The following is a 26171-nucleotide window of genomic DNA, read 5'->3' as shown; positions in this document are numbered from 1 at the left end:
ATTCCACAGACCAGGCAGTTTTAAAAAAAAAAAAATACAATGCTTACTTTCCTGGGAGCATCCCTGAGTTCCCTGAGCTCTTCAGGGATGCTAGCAGTATTGTGTTCCTCTGGTGCACAGTCTTTATGGTGTACTGTGGGGAAATTCATCTTTGCCTGATTCTGGCTCTTTTTGTAGCCTTGAGGAATCTTACAGCTTCTGCTACAGAATCTCACCCCACCCCATCTCTGACACCCTCAATTCACTTGCCTTTCACCCACAGCTCTCACACTGGCATCTCTGGGAATTACTCAAATGCATGATATAGTGTGCAGAAATCCTTTTCGATTACTTTTGTTCAGATTTCCTGACAAAAATTATATGGAAGCTTTTAACTGTGCCAAAAAATGCTAATCAGTAATTTTGTCAGCACTGCACACATATCCCAAGTATGAAATAATCATTCCCACTATGCTACAGTTAGTTACTACACTTGTTTCTATGTTGAATTCTTGAATAGTGAAGACTATGGAAAGACATCCAGGACCTATAGACTGATTCATCTTCAATGGTGCCTAATAATACCCATGAGTATATTCATTTCACCTTAAGCTCCTATAACTTGACTATTCATTAGATTTTTTAAAAGATTTTGTTTTTATTTTTAATTATGTGTGAAAGTATGTTTTTATGAGTAGGAATGCAGTGTCCACAGAGGCCAGAAGAAGGCACTGGATCCCTTTGTTCTTTACTTACAAGTGGTAGTGTGCAACTTGACGTGGACACTGGGAAACAAACTCTAGTTCTCTGCAAATGCAGTGTACTCTCTTAACAGCTAAGCTGTCTCTCTAGGCCCTATTCTTTGAGTATTAGTAAAACACACTTGGTGTTTGTTTGTTTTGTTTTGCTTTTTAAGCAATCATTTTGAGGGAGGAACTAACTTTTTTTTTTTTTAAAGAGGGCAACAGACAAAGGCTTGTTTTATTTATATGACTGATCCACCTGCAGTCACAGACAGGTCGCTATATACAGACATGAGGGAAGCTTTCTTTCTTGATCTCTTCCTCCTTGGAAAAAAAATCTCTTGATTTCTTCCTCCTTGGCCTGGAGGCGCTCCTCCCGATACTACCATGCTTTCTTGGTCTTAGACCTGTGGCCTAAGACTGGTCAGTCGGGAGCTTCTTGTGGGTCTTGTCTGCCTTCAGCCTGTGAATGTGCTGTATGAGAATCCACTTGTTTTCAGAGACATTCCCTTTGACCTCCAGGTATAGGCTGTGATACATACAGCGGTTAATCTTAGATTCACGGAATCTCCTGAGAAGTCAGCGCAGGATCCGCATCCTTCTGTCCAGATCACCTTCCCTGGTATTGGAACATTGGCAGTACCTTGCACTTCCCTATGCCCATCTTCCTTCCAGCCAGTGTCTTTCTGGCATCAAGCCAGGAATGGACAGTCACTGGCTTCCAAATGATCACCTCATCTTTGATCAGCTTCTGGATCTGCTGACAGGAGTTGGCATTGGCTATTTCATTGGTCTCACTGGGGTCCAACCAGACCGTCTTTTTACCACTGTGGAGGACACTAGAGGCAAGCCTCTTCTGTAGCCTGAGAATACTCATGGCTGAGGATGTAGCAGCGAGAGGAAAGGAGAAAATGACTTCTAAGAGTTAAATATACACGTGTGTGCGTGCGTGCATGCGTGCGTGAGTGCGTGCGTGCGTGCGTGCGTGTGTGTGTGTGTGTGTGTGTGTGTGTGTGTGTGTGTAATGGAATAATCATATTAAGACAAGAACAAGGGAAGTGATATGGTAAGAAACTGGTCTTCAGACATTCCTAGTGTGGACTGTAACTGGCCTGAGGTTTCTTTCAGCCAACTCCTGTTCTACTCTTCCCCAAAGTGTGATTTAGGGTTCCAATATTTTGAGTCTTAGATGAAGTTGTTAAAAGCCAGACACAGGAGCCCAATTGACGAAAGAAAGGAGGGATTCTACAGGCAAGCAATATCGAGACCATGATTGGAAAAACTACAGAGACAACTAGTCAAACTAGTGGAAACACATGAAATGTGGACCAACAGCTGAGGAGCCCCACCCCCACCCCCCCACCCCCGGTACTGGACCAGGCCCTCTGGATAAGCGAGACAGTTCTTTAGCTTGAACTGTTTAGGAGGCCCCCAGGCAGTGAGACCAGGACCTGTCCTTGGTGCATGGGCTGGCTTTTTGGAACCTAGGACCTATGCTGAGACACTTTGTTCAGCCTTAGTGCAGGGTGGAGGGGCTTGGACCTGCCTCAACTGAATGTACCAGGCTGGGCTGACTCCCCATGGGAGACCTTGCCTCGGAGGAGGCGGGATTAGGGAATGGGTTGTGGGGGAAGGCTAGGGGGTAGGAGGAGGGAGGACAGGGGAATCTGTGATTGATATGTAAAATAAGTAGAAAATCTCTTAATTAAAAAACTAAAGATATGCCGGGCGGTGGTGGCACACGCCTTTAATCCCAGCACTCAGGAGGCAGAGGCAGGCAGATCTCTGTGAGTTCGAGGCCAGCCTGGGCTACCAAGTGAGTTCCAGGAAAGGCGCAAAGCTACACAGAAAAACCTTGCCTCGAAAAACCAAAAAAAAAAAAAAAATAATAATAAAATAAAATAAAATAAATAAAGATATAAGAAAGAAAAATCTACCAAAAAAAAAAAAAAAAAAAAGCCCATGAGAGACATTTTATACTGTCACTGGCTTTCTCCACCATGCATCATCGTGTACCCATTTAAGGAAAGGAAATCTGCAGCATATAGTTGTGCTGGCAGCTTTAAGAAACTAATGTTTCTCCAACCTACCCCACCCCCCATCATGAAATGAAATTCTATACCTGGAAGAAGATAATTGAGTGTTAAATTGAAAGACTTATCAAGGAAGCTCAGATTTGGTAGGGCACTGTGGTGGTTAATATCAATAAGCAACTTGATAGGCCCTGGAATGACCTATGAGGAAGAGAAAGGCAGATGAAGTCAGGCATTCACCTCTTCGGTCTGCCTTAAGTTCCGGCTTGAGGACCCCCACACTGTGATGGACTGCATCCCTGAAATGTGAGCCAGAATAAAGACCTCCTGTCTTAAGTTGCTTTTGCCAACTAGGTTGCCATAGCACTAAGGAGAGTAACTAATCCAGGCACCCAAGAGTCCTGTGCTAGTTCTTCCAGTTTCTGAAGAAGTAGAAGAATCAGCGATGGCTCATGGCTCTCAAGGCTATGGCAGAGACAGAGCGAGGCAAGAAATGTGAATTTTACCATTTCTCTTCTTATAGCAGTTATCATTCCTAAGCCTCTTCATTATTCCTACAGTATTTAGCATTTCTAAGCCACATTATTCTCCCAGGGAACTACAACCAAACAGGTCATTAAATAGTCCATCAATGATGCTAATCCCCCCAAAACATTATTTCCTTTTGAGTTAAGTGCTAACTATTTGAGAAAAAGAACACTGTGTGATACTTTCCCTAGAAGACAGGTGACGACATCAACATTTGGTACTTACAAGAGCTTTGTCTGCTTTTATGTCTTATATAAGAGGCACTGTATTCTTGAATGGTTTTAATAAGATTGATTGGTAAGATGCAAGACTGTAATAGATAATATTATTGATTAGTATATGTTAGAAGTTGTGTGGCACTGTAACAAATTTAGTGTCCCTTTTTATTTCCCTACTTCCTACAGCTGTCACAGATCGTTCTTTCTTTGACTATAATCTTGAGATTTTAAAGTAACCATTGTGAGGTCTAAAGGAATGAGTCCTCTGGTCTTTGAGAAATAGAAAAGAGGAAAACGTACTGAACATTTTTGTGGATTATAGCACAGAATTGGCTCATAAAACGATGTAATTGCCCAAGTAATTACTTATGGAGATATCTGAGATAGCACCAGTTTATCAACTTCCCCAAACATATATCCTATATAGTAAGTCCACACTGATTTTCTACAGTACTTGGGTTTTGTATTTCCCATTCACATGTATTCTTCAAAAACTTTTCACTGCTACCATGAAATCCAAACTCATTAGTCTGATATCCAAGCTCCTCCATAGACTGGACCCAGTTGAACTCATCACTTATCTCCTTCAACTGTGATATTCAGCTTTTTCTATGAAGACTCAACTGGCTAAGGAGAATGAATGTGTAATCTCTTGAGCTGGAAGGGAGGACTGAAAACACTTTAAAATGACACGAAGATCTCAATTCTTAATATTTCTAAGAACAGAAATCACATTTACAGCAGATTAAGTGCATAGTCATATATAGTGTTTCAGGAAGCTATGCTACAGCTTACAGCTTGTTCATAAGGATGCTAATCAGACACCGTATTATAGCTTTTCTTAAAGGGAGAACACCTCCAAGTCACCCCTTTCCACACCTTGTTCCTTGAAGCTCGTTTATGGCTTCAACCCCCAGCTTTTGTTCATGTTTTGCTCCTTTGTTGTGTCTCACCCAGGAAAAACCTGTTTCTCCCCTGACCCCTGTGCCCTCAACTAATATTCTATCTTATCAAGGGATTGTCTAGCTAACCTAGCATTAAAAATTTCCCCTGAAATTCCTAAATAACTTTGATTCCATATTATGTATTTAGTTATGTCATTAACTATGATATTATATATTATATAATACTGTATAAAATATTTTAATACTTTATCTTTGTACAGTTGTCTAAACCAGTGGTTCTCCACCTTCCTAATGCTGAAACCTTTTAATACAGTTCTTCATGTATTAAAAGGTGACCCCCAAACCATAAAATTATTTTCATTGCTACTTCATAACTGTCTACTGCTATGAATCATCATGTAAATAGCTCATACTTCCAATGGTCTCAGGTGGCTCCTGTGAAAGTGTTGTTGGGCCCGCAAATGGGCCACACCCCACAGGGTGAGAACCTCTGGTCTAATCTCTTTAATTTCTAAATGGTAGTCTTTAGCAACAGAACCACACAACACATCTGTCTTCCTCTGAACATCTATCTACTTTAGTCTTCCATAAATGCTTTACATCCAATTTTAATTTTATGTTGGGTACATGGAGTTACAGGTTTTAAGTATATGCTACAAGAAATATGTTCATATAGAAATGAGTGAATTGCATAAGATTCACAAAACTTGAATAGCTCAGGGATGGGTGTGATGGAGCAAACCTCCAATTTCAGCAATCAAAAGGCTAGAGCAGAGTTTTTGTGAGTTCAGTGCAGCCTGGGATTCATCCTGAGGCTCTGTCTCAAAATGAAGAAGGATTAGAATAAGGGGCAAAACAAAGATAGATTTTCACAATCAAGTGTTTGAAGTTAGAAGAAAATTTTCTTTTTCAGTATTTGAGTATAAATAGCATAGCTCTTTTCCCTCTGCAGTGAAATTTAATTCAAACTGCTTTTCAAGTATATTACATTTCAGCAACTGGACAGTATCGCAGCAAGAAGACAGAGTTATTTCTCTCAATATGAAATTAAATCCTGGAAAACACAAAGCTAGTCCTTAGATCTTCTACCAGGCTGCTTTTGAATAATAAGAATGCTTAAATAAATCAGCTTCTTCTTGCTATTCATTTATTCAAAAGTAGTTTTCAAACATGAAATTTTCAAAATCTACCTCATTTCACCTTTTAGCTTTGATGATGTCCAGTGACATCATCAGCACTGAACTCAGAGGACATTTTTTTATACGCATTCAGAAAGTTATGTCAGTTTGGGTTCTATGTTACCAACCAGTCTACCAATAATGGTAGGCAAAGAAAAGGGTGTGTAAGCCTGGCTGTACTGTCAGAGTCTGCACACATTTTCTTCTGAATACTATTATGAATAGGTTGTTCCATGTCAACAGACATTGATAGAATCTTCAACTAGATTCAAATAGAGATTGATGAGCAGATGAGACCGTGAGATTCCAGAAGTACTGAGACATGTCTACTTGGTGTAAAATGTTTTCTCATTTGAAGAGTCTTTCATACTGAAACTTTGCTGATACAATCAATGTTTTTATGACAAATAACTCGAGGTGCAGCACAAACAAAATATTTTAAATTCCCTACCTACATTGACTTACTTCTTAGTGTGCTAAATATGCATGATAGGATCACTTTTCTTTTCTTCTGGGTAGGTAGGAAGAATGGATTTCTAAGCTCATGCATCTAAAAGTAGGACATTGGTAGAAGAAACGTGGCCACAAGATTGTCTATTTCAAATTGTGGCGCCACTCACATCTCACTCTCTCACTCACATCCTCTCTCCCATCTCTATTTGGAATCAAAGACTGAGTAGTAGAGACATATATAGAGTGAGCTCAGATTCCTGTGTCAAATTTGGTAAGAGTAAATAAAGTTGCCAGACCCACATCAAATATGAGTAAGTAGGAAGCAAAATCCTGCAGTGTTAAGCTGGCGAAGTTTGAGGATATGCTCGTTACACACACTGGCTTAACTCTCTAGTACAGAACTAGTTATTAGTTTGCCTTCTCATCTCCTTTTTCATATTGTCATGGTTTGGATTGTAAACATCACCCCAAAGACCATATTCTAAAGGCCTGTGGCACCACTGGGGAGTGTTGGAACCTTAGGAGATGAGGGCTAGTGGGAGGAAGCGACATCACAAGGATGTGCCTGCCGTAAAGACGGTATTGGGAACTCCGGTTCCTTCCTGTTTCTGTCTTTGCTTCTCAGCCATCACAAGGTGAACAGTTTTGCTCCACCATTTCTCTCTCATCTGCCCAAAGCAACAGAACCAGGTGATTCCAGGCTGAAACTGTGGGCCGAAATAACTTTCCTCCTTTACCTTATTTGCCTCGGGTATGTCGACAACACAGCACTAGAAAGCAAACTCACCTACATCCTGCTCAGTTTTGTGTTCTTCAACACACAAAATGTTTCTGAAATCTTTGCTTAAATTAATGCCATAGATTTGATACAATGTCAGATAATTTCTGTCATGGTAGAGGAAATACTCATCTATTCAATACAAAATTATTGAGCTCCTACTTTATGCTAGCAAGGCATGATTAGAATAAATAAGCCACACACTTTTAAATCAGGAAACTTTGTATATACATATATATGTGCAAATATATGTAACTAAGAACTGAAACAGAGATAAGTCAAAGGTCAAGAAGAATATTAAAAATATTTTGTCAGCTCTATCTGAAAGGTAAGATGACTGGTAGGAGCATCAGTTGTTTGGGGCTAAACCCTAAGGTTATATTGGGGATCACTAAGTGACCTCAATAAACAGAGAGCAATCTGAAAGTCCAATTCCCATGTGTCTATCTGAGGGAACTATGGTGATATATTGTGTCCCCCAATATATTGTGCATCCTAATAAACTTATCTGGGGTCAGAGAACAGAACAGCCACAATATTAAACATAGAGGACAGGCAATGGTAGCACACATGCCTTTAATCCTAGCATTCCAGAGGCAGAGATCCATCTGGATTTCTGTGAGTTCAAAGCCACACTGGAAACAGCCAGGCATAGCGACACAAGCCTTTAATCCCAGGAAGTGATGGCAGGAAGCAGAAAGGTATATAAGGCATGAGGACGAGGAACTAGAGCTTTTAAGCTCTTAGGCTTTTAGGCTTTTGAGCAGCAGTTCAGCTGAGATCCATTTGGATGAGGACACAGAAGCTTCCAGTCTGAGGAAACAGGATCAGCTGAGGAACTGGTGAGATAAGGAAGCTGTGGCTTGTTCTGCTTCTCTGATCTTCCAGCATTTAACCCAATACCTTGCTCCAGGTTTATTTTCATTAATAAGACCTTTTAAGATTCGTGCTACAGGGAACTGTATACTTTACACAAACTTTGGGAGCTAAATTCCCATTTGATATTCATCAGAGATGCTTTCTTCTTCTCCAGATGAAGGTTTTATTATCCTAACATTGTAATTTATAAATATAAAATATATATAAATATAAAAATATAAAAGGAAATTTTACTTCCAGGTATGAAACTCCTGTTTAAATGTAAAATTTCAGGGATCAACTTCTATCCAAAATCTTGGAGCAGAAAGAAAAGGAATAAAGCTGAACGGCTAAAGATTTTATTATAAAAATCTGTCTTCCACCATCAATCAGAAGCAACTTACTGATCTCACTATTCGAATTATCTCCGTCACATTATGAGGTGGTCTCCACTAGACTATAATCTTAGGAAGGGAAGTTGATAAGGCAGAATTATCAGAGAATTGGGACTTGGTCATGGGAAAGCCTAGAAGTAGAGAAAGGTAACACACTGATGTATATATGAAGGCACAAAGCTGGGGAAGTGTCATAGGGACCATCTGGACCTAACATGTTGCTAAAGAAATGTGCATATTGTGACTGTAGATACAGTACTTGACAGCTCAAGTGTTGACATAGAATTGTGGTCAGCTTTTACATTCTACAGCAATTCCATATTCCTTATTTATAATATACATCCATCAGAAAAGTGTCCAGTATATTGTAGATATTTAGAAAACAGTATTAATATATGGTTATATGTACATTATATTTAAATAGTATAAGTAGTTGCATATACAATGTATATAGTTAATATACATTGTTGATGTCACATAGTCTTAAGTACACTTAATTAAAATTCTTTTTGAGCACCTATTTTTAATATGATATAAGAAGTCAGAGCAATATCAACCAAGTCTTATTTCTTTGGAAATATATGATTTTAATAAAGATTGCCAGTATAGAAATTGGAAGAGAACTAATTAATAGAATCTTGTTTATACATATCAGAGATGTGAATCTACTCAAGTAATATATTAATATACTTAGCAAGTTTTGAATGTAATAAAAATGTGGTTTTCTTTCCATCAGTTCTTGCCAGTGTGAAATATACACCTGAACTCCCTTTTAATTTCAGCCTTGTCTGGGGATGCCAAGCTTCCTACAAATGTGTTACTTGGGGAAGTAGCCTACTTCTCTGAAGAATTCCAGATCCTTCCCAAGGTCCCCTGAAAAGCTGCTACCCACACAGTAGAATGGTGTCTACCAGTATTCACAATCCTGAGCAACTCAAGCAGCAGGCAAATGTTCAAGTTTTGGGTTTTCCTTGTGTCATGTTTTTCTCCAGATCTGCCTTTCCTGTATCCATCTCTGTGCATGCGCCATGGAAGGTTGGGCGTGTGCTCTTCCAAGGAAAGTACTGGAAGTTATGAACATTCCCTTCTGGGTGTTTCCTTTGGGTTTTCATTCCAGAAATTTAGAAATAATGTCAAACAACCATGCTTTTGGAAAGCAACTTCTACAAACTCTTTTGAGTGTTAATCATACTCTTAGCAGCTTGTTGTATTAGACCACAACTTGGAGGGATTTTCTGGAGGCCTGTTCAAAGATCAGTAAGCTAACACATAATCTCAGAGTACAGTCCTTATATCCACATAGCAACAAACATCACTGAAATAATTTTATCATAAAATATCCTGCCTGTCAACTCCAGTTGTATTTTTGATAGGATAAATGCTCCCTCAATATTAATTTCTAAGATATATATATCTTTTTTACCTTGAACTGTTTCAGGAAAATAATAGACTTTTAAATTCCATAATTTTGTTATCTTTAAACAGGAATATCAAATTTAATAAATAACTAAGTCATTTAGAATATGTATTTTTGTCCTTTGATATCCTTTGTAACTATTAACATCTGTACCATTTTAGTGCTTATAGTAATCTCACTCTATGTTGGCAGTCAGGTTTTTATTTATTTATTCCCTATTCGCAATAAACTGCTAATATTCTTCTAAAATGTTCTTTTTAAGCATATCAATTTGAGAATAATCCAAAACACAAGTAATACATATATTTTTAAAAAAATTTAAGGTAATAAAGAGAACTAATAAATGTATCTCTCACAATCAGTAAAGATCCAAAAGTAACACATAAGCTATATATCTAAAATCTGAATTTCCAGAAGCTTTTATCCAATTAATCATTAGTCTACTTACATAATCAGGGTCCTAAGTAGAACATTGTGGATGGCAAAACAGGATAAATAGCATGGCCTCTCTGACATTAGAAACACAGGATCATGAATAGCATTCATGTTCTAGATGATCAGACTATGGCCTATTTAGGAGGCTGAGGACTTCAAAAAGCTGAACCATATCCTACAACACAAAGTTAAAAGGCTAGAACCATTGTCTTCTGTTTGAACTAGTTCTTAGGTTATTTTTTTAAAATTATTTTTAGTTTCTGATGGGGGCAATGATTGCTCATTGGATCATCAAACAAGAACAGAGGGCATGAAAGAAAACATACTTATTTATTTGTATGTATATCTATTTGTATGCTTGACATAGAGTAATTTCATATCCATAATTTAATATGAAAAAGTGCCCCGAGTGACCTTGTCAGAGTGCAGCAGTAACCAGCAGTTGTGACAGAGCATCTTCTTGGTATCTATCAAACAAAGTAGGTTATCACTCTGTGTCTTTCTTTCAATCTATAAGATGAAAAAAAATCTGCATTTCCATTTTGTTATTTATTTTAGAGTTTACATTATTGTGAAAGCAAGTATGTATGTAACAAATGTGTAATATGAGAATTACCAACAGACCATTTAAACTTTAGATATTAAGTTCATTTCAGAAGTTTGCTTTACTGAAAAGTCGAGGCGTTCAGAGTAAGTGGCATGGTGATCAGTATAAGAGTTCAGGGGCTTTAGAAATTAGACATTTCCTTATGTCACTATTTGAGAATTCTCTCCCCCAAGTGACCTAATTAACTAAACAAGATATAAATAATTGCCCTCTTTAATCAACAATGATGCCAATATAAACAAAAAACAAGTTGATCATCCATCATCATTTTCTCTGGCAGCTACCCAAAATCAACTCTAAAATGAAATGGTTTGTGCTGTGATAAATTTGAAAATGTTCATGTTTAGTTGAATAAAAGAAAAAAGTAGATTAAGGTCGGCTATGATTTAAATGTGAGGCAACCCCTGTAGGCTCGTGTGTATGAACACTTGGTCCTCAGCCGGTGGTGCTGCACTGGAAGACTGTGTGACCTTGAGTTGGAGCCTGCTGGAGGAAGTGAGTTACTGTGGATTTACTGTGACCACTCCGGCCAACACACCTCTTCAGTCTGCTGCAGTATCTTCCCCACCACGCTGAACCACATCTGGAACTGTAACACAGAATCAGCCCTTCCCCCAATAGACTTTCCTTCTCTTTACAGGTGAAGATTACATCACAGAAGTTTGAGATAGCAGTGACATAAAGTATAAGATTGAATAATGCCATCAACTCTTCAGTTTCCCTGAGAGCCACTTCTTATCACTTACAATAAATAAGGAAATAAACGCCACAGCTGCAGAATGAGGCAAAGTATCCACAATTGTTGGTGTCTTTTTTCATCTCACAGATTTCTAATTGTCTTTCTAGGATTTTAATCCCTATTTTTTTTATTATGAAATGTCTGAGTTTTAGGTGGTGTGTGTGTGTGTGCATGTGCACTATGTTCAAACCCATAATGTTTTATTTTCATCTTGAAATCTCTTGATGACTCTATTTTAAGCACATTGCACAATGTTCTTAATTAATAATTTTAAATAAAGGAATAAATAATTATCACTTTTAAATTCCAGGTATAAGAGAAACTAAAGCAAAGGCTTTGATGCAAGTAGTGTGCTTAAAAGGAAGTTCTGGGAAGAAAGGCGCATTAAGCATGGCGAACAGGTAAAGGAATGAAATCAAGTAAAATCAAGTTGGGCAAGGAGGGAAATGTGAGAGCAGGACATTGATCTGATGACTCCAGACACCCACTTCAGTGCAGTTAAACATCTTGAATTTCAGGTTGAGAGATCTTCACCTTTCAAGAAAACACCAGCAGGAGGAAAACTAAGTTACCTGTCTTTGACATAGAAGCTGCCATTGCACTTGGGGATGGTCCATAGTAATATTGATGAAAGCACAAGATTTCCCAAGAAGAGCCAGTCACCTAAAACATCTGCTAACGAAATGAACCTCAGCTATGTTTAAAATATCATTATTCAAGGCAAAACTAGGTGTAGTCACAACCCATTGCCTTTTAAAATACTTATGTAGCTTTTGATCTAGTCATTTTATTCATCAAATTCTTTGATGAAGACCCTTCTAGCTCTTGGGCCTTCTCATTTTGATTCTTTCTACTCTTAAGTCTCATCATCCCTCACATTTTCCAACACCAACCATTGTCCTCAGCCACACTGAAGCCCCCCCCTTCTCCCATCATGACACACTGTTTCTTGATCTTATTGAAATTGAAGTCAGAAATCAAATCAGATAAATTATTATATACCACATTAAAAAGAGTAAATTTTATTGTAATAGAAAAAATTTGAAATGAGGAAGATATTTTCTGCTCTATATTTTAATAATATTTTCCTGGTTCTTCCGCTTAAACTAAATTGAGCAGGGATAGAGGACAGGAGGAGAAGTGGGAAATCCACTCTGTAGTATTTCTAGTAACTCACGTGGAAAATGAAAATGACTTAGATTCAGCGATAGTGCTATGAACGTAGAGAGAGAATGCCCTGGGGAACTAAAGTAGTGGCAGTATGAAGGTCATTTGCTAATGCATCAGGGGTATCATTTAATTAGAAAAGAAGAAAAGAGACAAACTCAATCTGGGACATGAGAACTAAATGGGATGTGGCAATGTTTACTTATATTAGAAATTCTGTTGTACTTTATATGAATATGTGTATATATATACATATGTACATATATAATATGATGCCTTTTAGAAGGCTGATTAGGGCTATCAAGTACTTGGGTTTATGAGCTGGGACAAGGAGAAAAGACAAAAATTGATGAGAACAATTTAGAAAATACTAGTGTGCTGATGGTATTTTAAGCTATAGCAACAGATCATATACATATAGGATCAAGGTATATAGGAAGGAGATAGAGGAGACTCAGTCTTAGGGGACCCAGATTTTTAGAGTTAGATGGAGGACAGAGAACCACATAAGGAGATTGAAGTTAGTGATACAACAAAACCAAAAGAGAAGCTAGCGTTACTGAAACCAATAAGCTATTCCAAACAGTAGTCAATTGTGTCAAATACTTAAATATTGCTAAGAAACTGAGCAAGAGAGGACCAAGAGTGGTCATTGGACCTAAGTATACTAGACCAGGTTATCTTTGCCAGTAAACTGGTGAATTGGAATTATCACTCTAACTTTATTTAGAATCCCCAAGGGTATGTCTGTGAGGGTGTTTACAGAGTTTGAGAAGGGAAGCCCCGCCTTCCATGTGTATGGCATCCTATAAGAGTTGAGATCCTAGACTATATTAAAAAGGGAAAAATGCGAACTGAACACCAGCATTCACCTGTCTTTGGTGCCTGACTACAGACACGTTGTGTTTCATGCTTCTGCTCCCATGATTTCCCCACCACGATGGGCCATGTCCCTTCAAACTGTGAGATGAAAGAACCCTTTTCCTATTTTAACAGCATTTGTTGGGAATTTTGCTTTAGTATCGAGATAAGGACCTAACAGTGGAAGTGGTTCGGAAGAAAGCACAATTGGTCTGAAAAAAAAAGAGAAGCTCAGAAGTCTTTGCTCTGTACTTCTGCTGTGTGTGCTGCTGGAGGATGTCTTTCTGTATGCTTTGAACATATGTTGTTTCCATTGGTTAACAAATAAACTGTTTTTTCCTATAGCAAGGCAGCTTAGAGGTAGGTAGGAAATCCAAGGAGAAAGACAGGAAAGAGAAAAGTGGAGTCAGAAGAGACACCAGCCACCGAAGGAGAAGCAAGATGACAGCAGACCAGTAATGCCATGGCTACGTGGCAACTTATAGATTAATAGAAATGGGTTAAGTTATAAGAGCTAGCTAGCAAGAATTCTGCCATAGGCCATACAGTTTGTAAATAATATTAAGCCTCTGAATGAATATTTTATAAGTAGCTGTGAGACCACGGGCCAGACGGGACCAGAGAAAACTTTTGACTATAGTGTGTAAAGTCACTTTGGAAGTGATTATTCATGTTATCAAGTGACGCTGATATATCTATGTCAGGTTGGGTAGTGATTACCCAGTGTATCTTTCCTGACCTCATGGTGGGAATTTCTAAGCACAAATTCATCCACTTTGATGCCACTGTCAATAGCAGCCAGGTTCTTCTCTTCAACTCTGAATCATTTGCAAGGCTATGCAACCTGACTTATGGTGGCCTCAAAACTCTTCCACACTTTATACAGTAGGCCTGTTGTTAGGAACAATATACCTGTCACATTCCAATTATTCACTACAGGTTTTTGGGTTTTCTTGTTTTTGTTTTTTGGCAAGGTCTCAGGCTGGCTTTAATCTCACTAAATAATGAGAGGATGACCTTGAACTTTTGATCCTCTTGACTCTCCCCACCTCTTTCCTGACTGCTGAGAATAGAGGAGTATGCCACCATACCCAGTGTGTTTATGTGGTGCTAGAGACCTAATCTGGGTTCCTGTGTATGGTATGCTAGGTAAATTCTCTACAAATTGAATTAAATCCCCACCTTATCCCCACCTTATCCCCACCTTATCCCCACCTTATTCATTACAATAATCTCTCTAGAACTTCCTAGCAGTGTGCACTGTGAGATGAAGTACAAGTTGATAAGTCAATTGTTAGTTGTCTACCTTTATGTCAGTGAGGGTTCAATCACAATGGGAAGACAGTAGAATACTGGGATTATGCTTTACACCAGAGGCACATATACCTTTTCTGTAAAGAGTCAGGTGAAAATTCAGAGATTTGCAGGCCAAAGAACCTTACAACCACTCACTGCTTCTGTAGCCCAGTCAGGCCTACCACTGGAACTATGCATGGACAGGCAAGAATGACACAAGAACATGCAGAAAAAGTCCTATGAACTGTGTGAATAACACCTCCCCAAAATAAAAAAAGAGAACTTTTGAAAGGATAAGAATAACACAGGGACTAATGCTATGGTTGAGTTTTAAGAGGTATGGGCCTTTAGGAAGATTAGAGACTAATTAGATCAAGGGTCTAATACAATATCAATCACAATCTATATAAAGTTAATTTTTGTGGCTATAGATAAGCTTATTTTCAGTGTTATATGTAAAGCACAGACTCAGTCAGCTAAGACATCATTAAAAATGAACAATATGGAAAGAATTCCTCTGCCCAACAGTGGGGCTTATGGTAGGGATACATTCATAAAGGCAAGGTGGTGTTGGTGAAGGGAAATAACTAGAAAAGCCATAAGTAGAGCCACACAAATATACCCACAGTTTTGAGATAGTTATAACAAGAAATTCAATGGAATTATGTTGAAGGGTAAGTTCAATTTCATAATTTTCCTTAAAGTACTTCATTTATAACACATTCTTAAAATAATGACATTATAAAAATGGAAAATAGGCTAACGATGGTGACTTAGGAAGGCAGCTTTTTTGTGTGTGTGTGGAAGTACAACACAAATGATTCTGAGATGCAACTGTGTTCTTTTGTAATGATGGTTCCATAAGCACTTTGTAATAAAATTGCATAGAGACAGGCTGGCTGGAGATTTGGCTTGGGAATAGAACACATGCTGAGTGTTGCAAGTCCCCTAGTTGGGTCTCCAGCACTGGAAGAAACAAACAAACAAAAAAAACCTAATAGAACATAGATGGAACAGAGAGAGAGAGAGAGAGAGAGAGAGAGAGAGAGAGAGAGAGAGAGAGAGAGAGAGAGAGATGTAAAACCTCTGCAGAGGGTCACTAGGCTGCATCAATGTCAAGCTTTTTGTGTGACTGTCCTATAGTTAACCTTGGGGAAACAGTGGTTCAGGGTATCTTCCTGCTGTGCTGTCTTGTCTAGAAACAAGACAAGATTGTAGACTTACAGTTCTCTAAAATATTTTTTTTAAGTAAGGAAAAGAACTGCTTTAGCCTTCATCAACTTTGGTTTACTTTTGGGTGAAATTCTTGAAAGCTTCCAAAGGCCATAGTCACATGATGAACGTCATGTGATGAAAGTATTAGCAATATTATGGATGCAAGTTATTGCTGTTAAATATATCTCCAGTTAATCAAAATAAACAACTTCTATTCCTGATCTTTAGGTACAGTTATGATCTAAGAATATGATTTTAAAACACATTTTAAGGGAGTCTAATACTTAAGAACCCCATCAAAGTAAAGCATGACACTTTGTGGGTAATAACCCATGACATCTTTGTGAAATAAACGCCAAGTCATAATACACCAACTGCAGGTTATTAGTAATGCCTATAGCCACTGAGGTTTCCTATTCTGTACATATTTTTAAAATGTAAGAATAGTTCTAGCAAAGAAAATGGGAAATGATCCCAATCCAAGGCATGTACACAAGACATAAACAGTAAATGAAATCTCTACATGATAACTGAAAAATGAACCTAATTTTCACTCCCTCTGAGTTTTAAAAAAAAACAGCTGAGGAAAATCCAATTTTTATAAGAACATATTACAGTTAATACTAGCTCCCTACTAGCTAAAATGTCTAAGGGGTTGGTGTGACAAAATAGAGACGTGTGTCCAATGAAAACTAAAGCCCCATGAGAGGTCTGATGTAAAAAAACAAGACATGCCTTATAGATTCAATGGGGTTATTGTTTGAGGACTGTGTGCCAATGCCTGTCAAGATTTATAACAATTCTAATTTTGCTATTAAAGACCAGAAAACTAAACATTCTTTAAAGGATATGCAGTTGGTTGTTTTATTCTTTTTCTCTTTGTGGGGGCACACCACCCAGCTCCCAAATAAACTCACTGAGTCTTATTATTTCTTACAAATATTATTTTGGCTTATTTCTAGCCAGCTTTTCTTAAATTATCCCATCTACCTTTTGCCTCTGGGCTTTTACCATTCTCTACTTCTGTATTCCTTTTTTTACTTCTAACTCCATGACTTGCTGTGTAGCTGGGTGCCTGGCCCCTGGAGTCCTCCTCCTTATCCTGCTCTTCCTTGGTCCCTCTTCCCAGATTTTTTTCTCCTGTTTATTCTCTCTGTCTGCCAGCCTGACCTAAGCTTTCTCTCTACCCTTGGATCGGTCATTCAATGCTTTGCTAGACCACCAGGTGTTTTAGAAAAGCAAAGTGTCACAGCTTCACAGAGTTAAATAAATGCAACAAAAAAAGAATGCAACACATCTTTGCATCATTTAAACAAATGTTCCACAGCATAAACAAATGTAATACATCTTACAATAATATTTTACAACAAATATGCTTGTAATTTATTATCTTTAAGCTGGGACTGTGCTCATGAATGAGTTAGAAACTCTGTGTTCTCTTCATTTTAAGGTCATCTGAAAGGAAGAAAGTGAGAGAATTCATGTATCTCTATATCAGAGTGACTGTGTGTGCTTTCTTCTAGCCAATGTTACCTTTCATTAGAGTTAGCTAATTCCTGATTGACCCACAGCTCTGAAGAAGTGGACAGGGGTAGCATCAAGTATTTTCATAATAGTCACATAGGAACATCTTCTTCTGATGAATTTGTGCCAGCAAACAAACACCAATAAGCATAATCTGGTCTAACATGCATAGGTTACACTGGAGAATGCCTGGCATGGGGGAACTTCAGAAGACAAGTTGAGTAATTATGAGCATTAATAAAGTGGTAGAAAATGGAAAGGTAGAACATACACAAAAGTATTTTTTGAGACACAGTTCTGTTATGTAGTCCATGTTGGTCTCAAACTCATGGTAATATTCCTGTCTTAGCTCCCTGAATTCATGGGACACAACAGATAATTTAACACACCTGAGTTGTTATCAAAGGGGAATATAATGTCTAATTTTGAGTAACAGATGGCAAATATAATTGAATCATTTATTTTGCAAATAAAAAATAATATTTTACCATTCTTTGGAAATCATTGTAGGTGTCAATACTAAACATGATATTACACACTGTCATTACATAGATTGATTCAAAATAGATATTATCTTCTAATGTCATGTCACAGATGCACTAAATGTGCAGTACAAAGTGTGAGATGGCAGGCCAACTGTGAAGGGTGACGATGGTGGTATTCTATTTGTACTGAAATGTGATTTTAATTGTATGTTAATAAATAAAGTTGCCTGGGGGTCAGAGCTATTAGAGCCATAGGAAGAGTGTGGTGGTGGTGGTGGTGGTGGTGCATGCCTTTAATCCCAGCACTTGGTAGACAGAGAAAGATAGATCTCTGTGTGTTCAGGGATACAGCCAGCATTGGAGACATACGCCTTTAAGACCTGGAGGGCTGTACTTACAGGCAGTGACAAGGCAGTCATGTGTTTGGGTTTACAACCAATTAGAAGGCAGAACAGAAAGACTATGTAAAGACATACACACAGGAAGTAGGTCTCTTTCGGAGAAGTAGGAGAACTGCAGGAAGGGTAAGGTTTTAGCTCTGAGCCCTGACCTCTTGGCTTTCTCTTTTACATTGGTTCTGTGTTTCTTATTTAATAAGATGGTTGGTTACACCTACAGGTGACTAGTGCATGGACCCTCAGCTTCTTATGGCTTGTCTGCACTGTGTTGAATTGATCTCCCAATGACCTGTCACCCTCAAGCTAGCTTCCTCTTCTGGTACTCACTCCTCATCCTAATGATGAATGGCTTTGGTTCCCTGATCTCCATTCAGTCTTTGATGTACAGTAATTTGTCTCCTGTCTCTACACTGACTGTCTTGCTAAAGTCACTTGTTAGTGGTTACAGCCATACTCAGTGCTGCCCCCTGCTATGCATAGTTTACATTAATACACTATTTCTTTCCTCTACTTCAAGGGGCTTTATCGACAAAGCATGAAGAAGATCTTTAGGATACGCCCAGTTCATAAGATCCAGCCTGAAGAAAGGGCATGAAACATAACTTGCTGATAATTTGTGGAACCGTCCAATAGCTTGTCATCTCATGGCCTCTGGATATTCTTTCCTGCATTTTCTGTTTTATGTATCATACAAACAGAGGAGGAAGGGTAATTCAGACTAAGAACTATTACCTTATTGAAATTTTTGAAATTAAGTTTGTAACTTCCTATCATGGCTAGCTCATGATATAAGGAAACACCCTAAGCCCTTGTGACATTAAGACAAATACCTTGGTTCCTTCCTTAAAATTAGAAATGCATTCTATTCTACTTCCAACTGAGTGATCACAAGCCAGGTTTTATTCATTATTTACAAGAATAGAAGACTGTCTTTGCAGAAAACCTGATTTAATTTTAGTTGAAAAATTTTTTCAATGATAGCATTTCTACATCAGGTTGACCTTTAATCCTGTCAGTGATGGAGAGACCCCTTCTGTTGGCCTATAAAAATGAGTCAACACATATTACTGTGCAACATTCTCATCATCCCTTGCAAAGCATAAAGTTATTGGAAGAAATATGATTTCTAAAAGTTTTAAGCAAATGAACTAAACTTGTAACAGCAGACATTTAAATTTTCCTGTATTTTTACCTGTTTGTATACAGGGTGCAGGGGCTTGAATGGAGAAAAAACGGTAGCCCCAAGACTTTAGTGGCTTGCAACACAGGCAAACAGCAATAACACATACTGCTAAAACCTTGTTCTTTTAGTCTTCTGCTCCTTCCTACAGAAATTCCCCAACCCTTATCTGGGAATTTCATCATCCTACCCAAATTATGCCTATGAAAAAACTAAATTACCTCAGAGTTCCAAATGCTTCTAACAGCTGTCAGTCGTAATGAAGCCAAAAACATGGACACACATATCCCACTGAGACAGGCCTCTTTTGTCAGCTGGTAACACAGATTCATCTTTCTCTTTATGTTAAAAGCACATATCTCTACCACTACAGGACCAGGTTATAAGGTGTCTTCAGACACAACACAAATTAAATGAAATAAGATGATCCACATGTCCAGTTAGCTATCTTCAGTACCTGAGATTTAGGTCTCAGTGGCCCATACTATAAGCCATCAACAGATGTGTTTTTCTATTGATTTAGTCCTTGAACTCTGAAGTAATCAAGTTTACTTTGAGTAGTAGAGGTAATCTTTGTCAAAATAGATGGAACCCTACATAGAGAACTCAAATAACATGAGTAAAATAACAAACAATCCAAATGTTTAGATTAAATTTTTTCCTAAGCTTATCCACTGACAAATAAGTACAATTATAAAATTTTCTAACTACTGCTACTTTAGAAACTGTCAGATTGCTAGATCTACAGCCAGAGGCCACTGTACACAGGTAAGGACATAAATCACCCCAGTGTCACAATCACAGAAGCTTCCTAAGCTCTGATTCCCCTAAGCTAAGAAGGTGCTTTGTTTTTCACAGCTTTGATTGTTTAGATCTATTTTTTACTTCTGTTTATTGTTGTTGTTGTTGTGTGTGTGTGTGTGTGTGTGTGTGTGTGTGTGTGTGTGTGTGTGTGTGTCATATGTATTCAGGGGTCTGCAGACATCAGAAGAGGACATCAAATCTCCTGAAACTGAAGTTACAGGCAGATATGTGTGTGCATGTATTAGTGCATGCTAAGAACTAAATTTGGTTCCTGGGAAGAACACCAAGCACTCTTAATGACTGAGCCCACCCATCCAGCCCCTTACTATCTTGCAGGGATTTCAACCTACAGAAACTACAGAGCAATACCACACAAAATTGTCCTACACCATTCTAATACAATCTCATAGTATTTTCCAAATACCAATACTTCACCAAATTTAGTCTATCTTCTTTCTGTCTGCAAACTTGTAGTAGTAGTTTCCAAAGGCAATAGTTATTGACACGAGATCCCTGTGTCCCTAAATGCTTGAGTATGTCCTCTCCATAACATAAAGACATTAGAATTTCTAGAAAGTATAACAAAATGACAGTGGCCATGCTTTCCCACATTTCTGTGAAGTTTCTACTTCTCCCTTAGCATTTAATATGAATCTTTTAATACACACTCTGAGATAATGTATCTGATATTCATTGTAGTAGATTAAATTAACTCAAGGAAAGAGTTGTCTTACCATGTTAAACGTAGGAATGTGACCTTACTTAATAAGAGGTTCACTGAAAACAAGAATGAGGATCCAAAAGTAAGGTCCTCTCACTTTTAGGGCAAGCTCTAAATACAAGGACATGGGTGCTCAGGAAAGGTCAATGGAACTCAGACATAGGCTCAAGGGAAAGCCTGTGTGAAGACCTAGGCAGAGGCTGGAGTTCTGCCATCAAGGCTGCAGAATGGATAGACTCACAAACACTGGATGGGATAAGAAGGGCTCTCACCTGTGGTTTCTGGAGGCACTGTGGCCATGTCTATATCATCCAGCAAGATTTCTGAACTCCAGAATATAGGAAAATAAACTTCCATTTGTTTTTTTAAGCCTCTGGGTTTGTTATTCCAACCCTAGGATGTGTTATGTCAGAAAAACACATCAATCTTCACTGATACTGCTCACCTGAGTCAATTATAGTATTAGTCACACAATAGCGACTTTTTTCTACACTTATAAATTGACAATCTACCAAACAAAGGAACATTTCTCATTTGGACTTACAGCTTATACTACTGTATATATTATTCAATTACAGTTAATTGCTTTTTAAAAGTTCTAGTTAGGTATAATTTCCATACAAAACATCCACCCATTTTTTTAAAGTGTATCTGTGATACAATTGCTCATATTCATGAATGATTGGCAATTCATATCTGCCAATTTCTTATCTACAGGGTTAACCAATCATGAATCTAAATAAAATATTTGAAAAAAATTTTGCCTGCACTAGACATGTAAGGGCTGTTATTGTTGTCATTGTTCCCTAGACAATATGCTGTAACAGTTGTTTTCAAATTACTCACGTTGTATTAATATAAGTAACCTACAGACCATGTAAAGTATATGGGAAGACATATCTGCATGTAATACACCATTTTATAGAAGAGATTTGAACATCTATAGACTTTAGTATTTGTCAAGTGTCTAAGAAACAGTCTTCTGTAGACACTAAGAAATGTCTTGATAATCCCTTATTTCCTATACACACGCCTGTGATAGTGCTTAATTTATATACTAGAAAAAGTATGGCATAAGTGACAATAATAAAATAAAACAATTATAACAAAAAGTATACATTTTATTAAAAACTTGTTTCTTCTTTTTTCTACCGAATGCCTTTACAGCTTGGCTGACTCAAGTTAACTGAAAGCATGGTTGACTCCAGTTAACTGAATGCATAGCTGACTCCAATTAACTGAATGCATGGCTGACTCCAGTTAACTGAGAACATGGCTGACTTTGGTTAACTGAGAACATGGCTGACTTTGGTTAACTGAGAACATGGCTGACTTTGGTTAATTGAGAGCATGACTGACTGGTTAACTGAACTCATGGAAGGAAAGAACAGAGATGGAGGAACTGATGCATTATGTAAGATCATAACACTCTGTTCTCAAGTTCAAAATTTATCCCTTGGGCCTTTTCATGAACTTTTGCTTGTGTTAGTGGAGTGTGTCTGTGTTAACTTGCATGTGCTAGTATGCATGCTCACTTGCATGTGGCAGCCAGAGCTTGACTCTGGGTATATCCTGAGTCACCCTTCACCTTGTATTTTGACCCAGGGTCTCTCACTGTAACTAGAGTTCTCTGATCAGTAAACTAACTGTCCAGCAAAACCCCAGGATCTGCCTGTTTCCACTCCCAGTGCCAGGATTCTAGGCCATGTTGCTGTGCCTCGCTGCTTTACATGGGTGCAGAGATCAAACTTATGACCCTTTGTCTGTATTATAAGTACTTTACCAAGTGAGCCATCTCCACAGGCCCCTTCTATGAACTTTTAACAGAATAACCACCCTCCAAAAATCATATTGCACTGTAATCTTGGCAAGATAAAAAATTCCACTCATACTAAGTGAATTGAAATATGTGTCATTTTTATGAGGATGCTAAATTAAAACTCCAACTCAGCCTTGAAATTGAGTGCAAACTGTTTTATTTGACAAATGTACTTTGGGTTCTGTATCCAAACAACACTTTTAAGAGGACATTCTCAGAGTTCAAATACTTCTGTTTTGTAAAGTTTTATTCATTCTACCTGTGTATGTACAAAATAATGCAATTATGGTGTGCAGTAGAGCACAGAAACTATTGAGTACTAGGTTGAAAAGGTAGTTTTTTAAACTTGACTATTAACAGGAAAATCTTGTTTAAAAAAAGCCAATGAAGATGGAGGTTAATTTTCTCACATTCTGGTCATATTCTCAAAATATCATTTGGTACTCATAGCTTTTGGCCCCTGTCACTTCATTTAAGCCATAAGTTTCTCATTCAAGTGGTTGTTGCAAGTAGTTAGTTGCAAGTAGTTAGTGTGATTTTTTTTTTTGCATGCTTTAAGCAACTTTACTCATTTTCAATTCTATTAGGTGTTTGTTTCCTTCATGTGAAATCTGAACTTGATATGGACCTATTATAAATTGACTGAATTGATACTTGTGACAACAGAAACAGTCAAGAAAAGATGTGCTACAACATGGTTGGGCAATCTTTAAAAAAAAAAAACAGGGCATAATTATTGGAAAACGTAGACTGTACAAATGAAAATTAAAATCCAACTTAGTACCTCTAGAGAGAAAATATTCACAACCTCTACTGTTCCATAGTAAGAAAGATACTGGTCCTGGTTCTCCATTCTCTTTTCTGTGTCAGGAAGTATAAGAGAAAAAACTGAACTTGAACATTAGAACCTTTGCACTGTTCCCTTTTATAGCCTTCTGCTTAAAAAGTGCACTTGCTTTCTAATCTAATCACTTACAAAAGGTGTCTTCCTGTAATTATGAGATCATGCAGGAAATTCTGCCCCTCACAGAAGTAGCATAACTGCACATCCTCCTGCCCATAGCTTCCAGTCACAGTTTCAGATGGCAGTTTTATTAGTAATAAAGCTGGCATTTTGGTGTCTCTATACCTGTATGTATCCTAACTAAATGTATCTATCTCTGGGTTGTCCCAAAGTTGGGTTAATGGAAACTATTAATTATAAAACAAAGTATTATTCACATAGTATACATGCATCTTTGAGCTTTATTTATTTACTCACTCACTCATTCAGCCTTTATATTTATTTATTTATTTATTTATTTATTTATTTATTTATTTTTGCTGTGTACTTTACACAACATTCAAGCTCACTGACTTGCCTCAGGTCAACAATCATGCAAAAAAAGGCAACCATCCAAGTATCTACTCATAGGGATGACAAGCTCCTTGATTGATGAAACTGCACAGAGGGGAACAAAGTATATTTAAAAGTTTTAAGGCAGACTTGCAGGGCTCATTAGAAAAGGTTAAGTGGAAGAACAAGCTGGATTGGGCAGAGTATAAACAGATGGGCAGGGGGAGGCTAGTGAGGATGTTAAGCATCTTCATGCACCAAACTAGGCTTGGAGGAAGGAACCTGATGGAGGTCCACAGTGACTACTGCCTGGAGATAGACAGATCACAGTGTGCTGAAAGGAAGGCTGGGATGGAGGTATTGACCAAACTGAAAAGTCTGAGGCTGTTATAAGGAAATGGTGGTGTCCTATGGGCAATGGACTTTAAACCTGTACTAACAAGACCCAACATGTTGTTTATGGAAGCTTTTAAATTTGGCACTTTTTTAATTTGCTAGCAATGACATAAATATCATTCTATGCTCAGGCATGAGAAGTATTCACTGAACTATTTCATTCCCGTCATTAGCTGTGGTCTGTATTTCTGGTCTCAGATACATCCAATGTTATGGGAACAATCAGAGTAGCAATTGTAGACCATCATGTTCTTTTACTAATTTTATAAGATCTTTAGTTTAATTCTTTTTTTATTTGTTTGTTAAACTTTTCTCTACATCTGTTATTTAAATTCATTTTTCAATTTTCAATTTCCGACTTTTAGAAAAAAATGTATTTAATGGTTATAATATAGAGTGCTTATTAAAGCCACAGCCATCCTGGGCTACAAGGCAAGACATCATCTCAAAATACTATCAATGAATACAAACATTAAATGGCTGGCTACATCTCTATTTTTGCATATTGATCATCTGATAATCAAAGAACTAAATAATAAAAATATGAAATCACATATCCTAATCACTTAGAAATTAGCAAACCTCTTCTCGATCAACCTTTGGCCAAACGAAATATCAAAAAGAAAAAAAATGAAATTATTTAAAGCAATGAAAGCAAGAACAACAAAGTTGAAGAAAATATGAAATATTTCACAAAAAATATGTGCTGTTAGGTTTATAAATCTTATTTTTAAAACAAAAGAGTCTAGTAATATTTGAATACATTTAAAACTTATCAGTAATTTTTTAAATTATAAAACAGAACTGAAGCTAATAATCCCCTAATACTTCTAGATAAAGATATGTCTAAGCAATTAAAAGAATGAACACATATGTGAATGTATATGCATAAATATACACATATGCACATACTTGGGTTAACCATTCTAGAATGTAAACAGACTTTCATTAATGAAAGTATGAAACTCATTAATACTGAAATCTCCAATCATATTGAAACTAACTAAATTGATCATGAAAATATTTTGAATGTATATAGCAAACTATGGAAAAGATAGCAAGTAAACAAATAGCTACATTATCAGAATAAATACAGGCAATGTGCAAAGAACACAAATTCATTAGAGAAGATGAGTAACAGTAGAAATGAAGATTGTAGTTGTTAAATAAGACATGAGGTCTGTGACTCAAAGTAACAGAACAACTGTAAACAAATTCATAACACTGGTGGTTATAGGAATATAAATAGTCTTTCAACCTTCTGGCAAACATTTGTTTATATTACCTTGGAAACAATATGACCACATATGCTAAACTTGGAAATTTTCGTTCCTTGAACTAATTATTTAATTCATGTATGTATATATTAGCCTTGTTCAGTGACAAAACTAAACCAAATCAAAAACATTCACAACAAAGTAGTTATAAGGCAGAGAATGGCTAAATGCATCCATTACTATTCATATCATAGACTAGTATACAGCTATACAAACCTGAACTTCATTTATAGCAGTTGACATGGAGGCCTTTTAGAAGCTGGTGATGAGCAAGGAAAGAAGAGTCTTCTTTTAATTGAATCAGTGGAATGAATACATGCACATGAGTAGTCATATTGTACGAGTAGCTCTAGAAGCAGGGAAAGATATAAAATAATAGAGCCCCCATGCGAATAAGCACAGTCTGCGATATGGAAGCAGAAAGAA

The 26171-nt window shown here is 37.4% G+C and overlaps 1 pseudogene; it reads right to left on the bottom strand.

Moving 5' to 3' along the window:
• Window positions 1-1001: 1001 nt before the first annotated feature.
• LOC114688221 lies at window positions 1002-1599 on the bottom strand (annotated as a pseudogene).
• Window positions 1600-26171: the final 24572 nt, after the last annotated feature.

Source organism: Peromyscus leucopus, chromosome 10 (assembly GCF_004664715.2).
Source record: "Peromyscus leucopus breed LL Stock chromosome 10, UCI_PerLeu_2.1, whole genome shotgun sequence".
Classification (NCBI taxonomy): Eukaryota; Metazoa; Chordata; class Mammalia; order Rodentia; family Cricetidae; genus Peromyscus; species Peromyscus leucopus.
The sequence above is the reverse complement of the archived record's forward strand: the minus strand, read 5'-3'. Positions and strand labels throughout refer to the sequence as shown.